The 9,359-nt window shown below is 49.0% G+C and overlaps 1 long non-coding RNA gene across 2 annotated transcripts; it reads left to right on the top strand.

Moving 5' to 3' along the window:
• Positions 1-2,300: 2,300 nt before the first annotated feature.
• On the top strand, positions 2,301-6,147 carry LOC115290982. Of its 2 annotated transcripts, none has more exons than XR_003908398.1 (3): positions 2,301-2,587; positions 5,248-5,472; positions 5,823-6,147. It is a non-coding gene; the product is annotated as an uncharacterized LOC115290982 (long non-coding RNA). The 2 variants fall into 2 exon arrangements; XR_003908547.1 differs by lacking the exon at positions 2,301-2,587 and adding an exon at positions 5,055-5,156.
• The last annotated feature ends 3,212 nt before the right edge of the window (positions 6,148-9,359 follow it).

Genomic DNA, 9,359 nt, shown 5'->3' on the forward strand with positions numbered 1-9,359 from the left:
TGTGTGTGTGCGTGCGCGCGCGTGCATGTGCGCATGCGTGGGTGTGCGTGACAATGTTGGGGGAGGAAAATTCCAGTTGAAGGGCTCATTTGAGTAGACATACCCCCCACGGTTCTACTAAACGTACCTGAATTTCAGAGTCCCTCCAAGTCCTACCTTTATGCATTTATCTCCCCGTGGATTTCAAGGTGGGAGGGGTGGGAGAGGAGAAGAGAAGGGTCCACAGAGCAGAAGTGGGGTGTCACTCTCCCACTGATCAGTATGTGATCTTGGGTAAGTCAGCTCATCCCACCTGGCCTCAGTTTCCCCTTCTAAGAAGCGGACAGAGTGATGCGTATCTCAGGGATGCTGTGAATGTTCAAAGAGATACTGCAGATAAAAACGTTATACCAATGTAAGCTATTATTATGTAATTTAGATGTTTTCTACACCATCAGAATTCATTTCGGAGCACTGCCGGCTGCTCTAAGCGACAGCCATGCATAGCGTGAGGGAGTGTAATTGGGCAGCGAGCCACTCGGCTTCCTGGGTTAGTGAGTTTTTGTTTATGAAGAAGTTCCCCGTGTTTAGAATGTTTTTTCTTCATGCTTGCTAATTGGCCTTAAACACTAGTAAAGAAAAAGCTGCTACTCACAGTAAATTAAAATTGCCTTCATTTCTTTTCAAGGCTTGTTTACCCTAAGATAGGATTTATTTTTTGTTCCCTATTTTTCAAAGTTCTTAAAATTATGTTAGGTGGTAAACATATGAAGAAAAACATGGTCCAATATGCGAGTTCTTTGGGTGTTTTAAATCCCATAACAAGTGTATGTGCACGTGTGTGTGTGTGTGTGTGTGTGCGTGTCTGTATGCATGTGTGTTCTGTGTGTAGGTGTACGTGCATAAGCACAAGGGTATGGCAACACTCTGGGCCATTCTGGGCCATTTTAAATAGCCGCAACTATTAAAAACTCTAGCCACACAGGTTTAACTTGAAGTTTGGGGTCCCAAGTCGGCCCTTGTATGGATACTACATTTTCTCCAGAGTTTCATACCAACGGGGGGTGTAACTGGTCTCTGCCACGCATAACCTTCAGGCTGGAAAAAAGTTCAAACCTCTCTCGGTGTTGGTTTGGTCACCTCTACAAATAACGAGGGCATCGCCCACTGTCAGGCTCTGGAGGTCAGAGCATAACGGTGAATGCCCCGCAGGAAGTTCTCCCTCCGTGACGACGTGACTTCCGGCAGAACCACTGACGCAGTGCCGGTGAGAGCCCTCTCCCAGCAGCCCTCCGCGGAGATACGGACCCCAGGGCAGCAGTGGCCCTCCACATCCCCTCGAGCCCGGCCGCCCGCACGGAAGGGAAGGTCCAGGCTACACCCTCCCGCCTGGGCCTCAGGGAGCACTTTACAAATTACCCCATCCCCCCCTGAATCTTAGTGCTGGTGTGTCTCTGTTCAGTGGGCTCGCGCATCTCAGAGTACAGCCACCAGAGGAAAATAAAACGAAAATGTTCTCACCTTACACACACACACACACACACACACCACACACACACACACACACACACACACACACACACACACACACACACACACACACACACCCCCCAGAGCCTTCAAACCATAAGTCTGTGAGTCTGGGAACCCTCTGGCTTACTTTTACTCAAGACAAGAGAACTTGGTGACAAAGGTTTGACATCATGAGAACATTAAATGAAAAGCAATTATCCAAATCAGTGGCTGTGGAGAAAGGCATAAAGAATTAATTAGGATCTCCTCTTGAGCTAAAGAGGGCGGGCTGGGGTGGAGCTCTGGAAGCACGGACTCTGGGGGTCAAGGAGCCTGGTCTCTGATCCAGGCCCGCATTCACTGGTGCCAACACATCAGCCAAGTTGTACCCTCTCTCTCCCTTGGTTTTTTCAAAGTGGTATGAAAAAAGTTTGGACGGAAAATGAGAGAATACATATAATGCCCTCAGAGCCTCCCATGCGGACTAGCACGCACTCAGTGAGTGTCAGCTGCCCACTGGGGCACAGGTCTGCAAAATACGGGAGCAGCAAGGGCTCGCGGGGAACAGAAACAGGTAAGAACAACACCGTGTGCCCTTGGAACACACCTGAAGGTCAAAGCACGATAATACAGCTTCCCTGCAGAGGACCCGCCCAGGATCCGCGCGCACACACGTCATTGAGGCAGTATCAACGCCAGTCTATGAGGCAGGCAGTGTCATCCCATTTTTGGGCATCAGGGGGACTGTTTGCGCAGGACCACATAGCGAGCAGATGTGGGAGCTGGGACCCAAGCCCCGCCGACCTCAGCAAAGCAGGAGGCTCTGCTCCTGTTTCAGAAACATCCATTACCCCTTCATGGACCAAAGCAAGTGTGGTTCTTTAAATGACCACTGCTGTGTCCAACATGGATTCCCTCACACCCAGACCTGAGCCTTTCTTTTCTCTTTCTTCCTTCTTGTGTGTGAGTACATATGCGTGTAGGTTTTAATTTGCTTTCTTTAACTCTCTGTTCCCTCCTCTAATTTAAATGGGGACAACAGTACCTTTCTGAGTCCACACACCAAGGTTTCCATCGGGACTGAACTGACTACCTGGTAAGAGGTCTTTGTTGTGTTGGTGGGAGGTGGGTTATTTGGCTTGTGTTTTGTCCTGTGTTCCCCAGTAAACGTCTTCGGAACCTCATATTCTACCTGTACCGGTCTCTGTGGGAAAGCCCCATTCAAGGGATGGCTCTGGGGTTAATCTGAGGAATTAGCCATCCACAGGGCGCCAGCTGACAGAAGAGCTGTGTGCAGAATGGAAGAGTTAGCACATCCCCTGGCCCGTGGTCTCAACCCATCGATGAGACACAAGGCACAGTCGAGGTCACCTTTGCCACAACACAGATACAACCAGCTGCCCATCAGATTACAGGAGAGAGAAGACGTGCCCTCGGGCAGCCCCTTCCTACATTCCCATTCCCACCCCCCAACCCAGTTACTCATTTCTGAAGGAGAAGATGAAGCCTTTTAAAAATGGATCATGGACTCTTGAGAGCAGGGACCTCAAATAACAAGTCACTAAAGCATATGGGACCCCAGGGCTGTGCTCCAACCTGCCCACAAGGCAGGAGTATAGAGCTGGCTGGAAAATTGATGTGGCTCCTGCCTGTCCCCTTTACCTCAGTCCCCATCACCTGGAGTCCTCTGCCCAGCTCTTCACGAGTCTTCCCAGTCATAGATGCCGACGGCACGAACGAGGGAGAGCTCCGGCCACTTCTATTGCTGGTCTGAAATCCATCTATAAGTCATCTACTGGGAGCCTTGGTGGGCCATTTTCCCAAGCTGCGCACAGCCATTTTAGGAGATACCGCCATTGGCTTTCATATTCCTGTTGATTACTTTTCATTTTTTTATTTAAAAAATTGTTTTAATTTTTATGTTTTTTTTATTTTTGAGTGAGAGAGTTTGAGCAGGGGAGGGGCAGAGAGAGAGGGAGACATGGAATCGGAAGCAGGCTCCAGGCTCTGAGCTGTCAGCACAGAGCCCGACACGGGACTCAAACTCATGAACCGTGAGATCATGATCTGAGCCAAAGTCTGATGCTTAACAAACTAAGCCACCCAGGCGCCCCTGTTGACCACGTTTCTTCTGTTGTCATTGGATCGGGCTGCTGGGGCTGCTGCAACAATACACAGCAGACACCTGATCCTCACAGTCCTGGAGGATGGAGGTCCAAGTTTGTCAGCTCGTAGACGACTATCTTCTTGTGTCCTCACAAGGCCTTCCCTCTGTGTGTGCACGTCCCTTGTGTCTCCAAATACCTCACCCTTTTTTTAATGTTTATTTATTTTGAGGGGGGAGGGACAGAGAAAGGGAGACAGAGAATCTGAAGCAAGCTCTGTGCTGACAGCAGAGAGCCTGATGCAGGACTCAATCTCACAAATCCTAGATCATGACCTGAGCCAAAGTTGGACAATTACTAACTGAGCCACCCAGGTGCCCCCAAATGCCCTCTTTTTAATTTTTTTCATTTCTTAATGTTTATTTATTTTTTTTGAGAGACAGAGCATGAGCAGAGGAGGGGCAGAGAGAGAGGGAGACATAGAATCCAAAGCAGGCTCCAGGCTCTGAGCTATCAGCCCAGGGCATGATGCAGGGCTTGAACCCACAAACTCTGAGATCATGACCTGAGCCAAAGTCAGACTGACCCACCCAGGTGCCCCCAAATACCCTCTTCATATGAGGACCCCAGTCCTACTGGATTATGAACCACCCACATGACCTCATTTAGCCTTCATTATCCCCATAAAGGCCCTAAATCCAAATATAGTCACACTGAGGGTTTTAGGAAGACAGCTCAGTCCATCCCAGTCAGGCAGCATTTCCATCTTTGCACCATTAGGATGAGGCTCTGCAGCCTCTTTGCTCCTTGGCTCTCACGTCTGGGGAGGGCGTGTGGTAGAGGAGGCCGAGTGCCGACAGGTGCACCTCTAAGCAGGTAGGAAGGAACTGGTCCTGGAGAGTGAGGCCTGCTGACGGCAGTAGGTGCATTTTGGAGACATTTCTGTGACTTTGAAGATTTGGGTTTTTTATTTGTGCTTCCACGAAAATCACATAAAATGAGAGAAACATGATCACTTTGGAGATTTCTGGCGAGCAACCTCAAATACTTATTGAGGAAGATGAAATGATCATTCAAAATACAGACAGACAGAGGAGCACAGTTAAGTAAGTTCTTATAACGAGAGGCAAGGGCACTTGGATAATCCTGGTAGAAATGTGGATGAAATGCTCTTTGTCTTTAGAAGATTTTAATATTCACGAGCAAGTGGATGTGATGAGTAGATCATCTACCATAAATGTGCCAATAAGTAGAAGTAACACCCATTTCATAATTTCTATTAGCATCTCTGTATATTGCTTGGAACTATTGACTTTTTTTCTAGGATTCTGGAAGCACATGCTGAAACCATTTCCAGGGTATTCTGAAGAACAGGAGGCGGAGGTGGTCACATGCTCCCGACTTGCCGAAGGTGCAGTCAGGGCATTCCTCTGACTGCTCTTTCTGTCTAGACTCTCTCCAAAGACTCAGTTGTTTGGCTTTCTCACCAAAGACTGAGGCTGCGGACTCCTTAAGAGGACGGCTGAGACCAAAACTCTTCCATGAAATACCTGGTCCATGGTAACCACATTCTCCCCTGGTCTCCGCAATGCACCATTTAGACTTCTGACTCTAGTTCTCAATCTCACTACTTTGTCTTGTTGATTGTTAGGTTTGCCTCTGGGTAGGATTTCAGAGCAGAAGAGCGCTGGTGAGGTAGAGAGTTAACAGAAATGCATCTCAGAAGCACCCACACCAGAACAAGACCCCAGGCTCTGCAGCCTCTTGCTGGGGATCTTGCACCCACAAGCCTACACCAGAGGGCAGAGTCTCTTCTGTGCCCCATTGTACCACTTCCTTCCAGCCTCCCATGTGGAGCTTGCACATGGCAATTCAGGTAAATGTCAACCTCCAAATCACCAAGACAAGTTAGTCAGCAACAAGGTCAGGACACTGAGGAGTTCTGTCACTCTCTTGGGAACCAGGGGCCTCCTCGTTCTGATGCCAAGCACGATCTCTGTGCGCTCCCAGCCCACCTCTGTACTTGGTCAGAGAACTGTGCCCTGTATCATCTATACATTGATTAGATAAAACTACTTCCTGTCTTACTAAAACATCCTCTGCCAGCTTACCAAATATGATTGCACTTGAGATACTGATGGCCAGAGGGAAGTTATTAAGAAGTGAGAGTTATTATCTGGACATGAGCACAAAAATGAGTAATTATCTACTGTGTCTCTCCGACAGTGTCACCGAAGAGATGAGACAAGCTGGTGGCAAGTTTCGGTTAGTTCATGTCACACGCTTCCCTCTCTGGAAATCTGGGGGCTGAGTGAGCTGGAACATGGAACACATTGGTTTCCAGGCAGCTGCTCACCAGCTACCTGGAAATGTGGCCTCGCTCAGGTCTGGTTGTGAATCCAATTTGTCCTCTCCACGGGATGAGTCCATTGATGAATGTGACAATGAAAGCTACACACAAAAGAGAGCAGGTGCCTGGTCTAGGGGAACAGGGGCAACTATGAACAGCAAATAATTTCACCCCCTGCACATAAACAATGTCCTCGACTAACCATGGGCTGGCTTTTGGCGAGTCTTCCACCCCTGTATCCTCGCTCGATCCACTTGTGACCCTCCTCACCTTCCTCCTATAATGTCTCCAAGACCAGAACCGTGGTTCTCTTCAACTTCCGCCTAAGGTAATCAATTTCAGATTCCCAAAAAAAGGCAACACGAGGAAGCATGTGCCACTTGGACTTAAAGCTTAGTTCTGTCAGAGTCTGTAACCATGAGTGCCTGTCACTTTTATTTATTTCACTCATTATTCCCATCTCTAAAATGGGAATGATAAATTTTAAATTTATCTCATTTATCATGAGGATTACCTGGTTCCTGGTACAAACACATAGAAGGACAATGGAATTGCAGCCACAATTTTTATAACAAGTCTCCTTGACTTTTTTTCCCCATGTGTGTCTCTTTTATTGCCTTATAGTTTTCATCACCTGTGCTTCTGTTGACTAAGAATCACAAAAGTTGTGGATAGTGTCATATTCCCTAAGCATCTAATGAAAGGTATTCTGTTATGGAGGAGTGAGTCTTTAATTGTTAGGCAGACCATTTCACAACCATAAACGGTAAAGAAAATTCATCAAGTATTGATTGAGCTGAGTGACAGCACATTGAGTCTACTGCAAAGTATGAACCGCAGCTCTGACATCAAAATGCTCACAGCCCAATGTTAAGACATGAAACAAACATCACAAGAGCTGCACTGTGTATAGACACAAACACACATGTTTAACCAAGGCCTTATGTACACAGATGCATAGTGAATAAATGGGCGTAAGTGAAAGTGCATAATTAGGTAAAAAATGAAGGCATGATATTATGATTTATAATAAGAAATGTATATTTGGTCTGTACCCCATTCCTGGCACAGAGCTCCTAAAACCCTGGAGTTTCCTAAGAGAGCAATAGATGGGCCTTACGTTATGTTAGTGAGATGATTCTTGCAATGCCTCAGGTCACCCAGGGAAGGAGGCTGGTCCCCAACAGAACCAACCATGTGATTAGAAGGTTGAAACTCTCAGGCCCATCCCAGATCTCAGGGACAGGGGAGGGGCTAAAGTTTGGGTTCAATCGTCAATGGCCAATGATTTCATCAACATGGCTATGTAATAACACTTCCATAAAAACCCAGAAGGATGGGGCTTAGAGAGCTTCTGGGTTGGTGCACACAGGGGTCCGGGGGAGGCTCACATAAAGAGTGGCATGGAAGGTCCACACCCTCTCCCCGTGCCTTGGCACATGCTTTTCTCCCAACTGGCTGCTCCTGAATTATGCCCTTTTATAAATAAAGCAGTAATCAGATAAGTAAAATGTTTCTGAGTTCTGTGAGCCAGTCTAGCACATGCTGGAGAAGGAGGTTGTAAGAACCTCTGATCTAGACCCAATTGATCAGAAGCACAGGTGACAACCTGGGCGTAATAATGGCATCCGAAGGGAGAGCAGTCTTGTAGGACTGGGCCCTTCACCTGTGGGATCCGATGCTCAGCAGGCAGATGTCAGAAGTGAGGTGAACTGTGGGACACCAGTTGGTGTCAGGGAACTTCTTGGTGGGAAGAAAGCCCACCTAGGAACTGGGGTCAGAATGGCGGAAGGCGGGTGTGACAGCAGTTCTGAGGAGAGACCAGCACAGCCAGGCAGCTGAGGGGGACTCAGAAAGGAGGCCAAGCCGAAGGTGGGCAAGACTCCCACCTGGAGAGAGCTGTGGGCAAGTGTGTCAGACCAAGAGATGGCACTCGCCCCCACGTGAGGAGGTGCAGCGATGGCCTGGGCCACTTCATGCCACCAGCGGCTTCTGTCCAACCTCTCAGCTAAATAAATAATGTATTATTTTAACCATGACATCTGCCTCCTTAAAAATCACCAGGAGGGGGCATCTGGTGGCTCAGTTGGTTAAGCATCTGATTTTTTTTTTTCTTAATGTTTCTCTCTTACTGAGAGACAGAGCATGAGCAGGGGAGGGGCAGAGAGAGGGAGACACAGAATCTGAAGCAGCTCCAGGCTCTGCACTGTCAGCACAGATCCCGACCCAGGGCTCAAACTTACGAACTGTGAGACCATGACCTGAGCCAAAGTCGGATGCTCAACCGACTGAGCCACCCAGGTGTCCCAGAGTCCATCTCTTGATCTCAGTTCAGATGGGCATCACGCTGGACATAAAGCTTACTTAAAAAACAATCACTGAGGGAGCTCTGCAAGAAGTCTGGTGCCCAAGCCCATCTGAGGGGTTCTGGTTTAGCTGAGCGATGTCCCAGGACAATTCTGACAACGCCCTGTCATCAGGCAGCAGCTTGGGGACAGCAGAGGTGGGGAGACGGGGGCAGCAGGTACTCCAGAACCTGCACAGGACAGCACGCATGAGCTGCTGTGAGGCATGTGGGCACAGGACAAGTGGCAGACAGAGGCCAGCAATGAACGTGAGCACACGGCCGTCCAGGAGAGAGAGAGCTTTATTGTCCAGGTTGGATTCCTGAGGGTGGTAGGAACAGAGAGCAGCTCCAGTGAGGGTTCACATCGAGGTGAACACGTGGATGATGTGCCTAAAATGAGCACTTGGGGAAAATGCCTGAGCCAGCAGTCTGCTGTCATAGTGTGTGCCCTTCCGGCTCAAATCCGCCCCTTGCCTTTCTGAGCCCACCCACAAACGCTGCCTGGTTTCAGGCACGATCACGGGTGAGTGTCTGTGGCTTTGTAGCTGGCCTCCCTCGGGACCCCTCTCCCAGCTGTGGGGAACCTCCCACTGCAGAGTCTTGCCTGCTGTTCACCATGGAAACTGGAATCCGGGCTCGGGCTCTCCTTGTCACGGCTACCTGGATGCCCCCTCCCCCGGGGGCTTCGATTCTGCAGACTGGAAGGAACGTGGACAACACAGGACTCACCCCGGCGATGTCAGGGGCGGCTTGCCCGGTGCATCCTGCCCAGGACCCGGGAGCACTGTGGCGGGATCCTCACTAGAATGTTCTGTGTGTCTACGTGAGCTGGGGCCTCGCACGTCAGCCTATCTCCAGAGCCTTGATATTGCAGGTTCCTCACGTCATCTCAATGCCTCTTTTCTGTTAAAATGACCCAGAGCCCATTTCAGGTAGTTTGCAACAATGGACTCTTTGTCTCAAGTCATTATGAAACTAGAACTCCGCCCAACCGTATGGCTGCAGACGGTAGTGGATAATTCTACGCCCTCTCTTTGACCGTAAGACACCCCAACAGGAGCTGGAT

Source organism: Suricata suricatta, chromosome 1 (assembly GCF_006229205.1).
Source record: "Suricata suricatta isolate VVHF042 chromosome 1, meerkat_22Aug2017_6uvM2_HiC, whole genome shotgun sequence".
Taxonomy (NCBI): Eukaryota; Metazoa; Chordata; class Mammalia; order Carnivora; family Herpestidae; genus Suricata; species Suricata suricatta.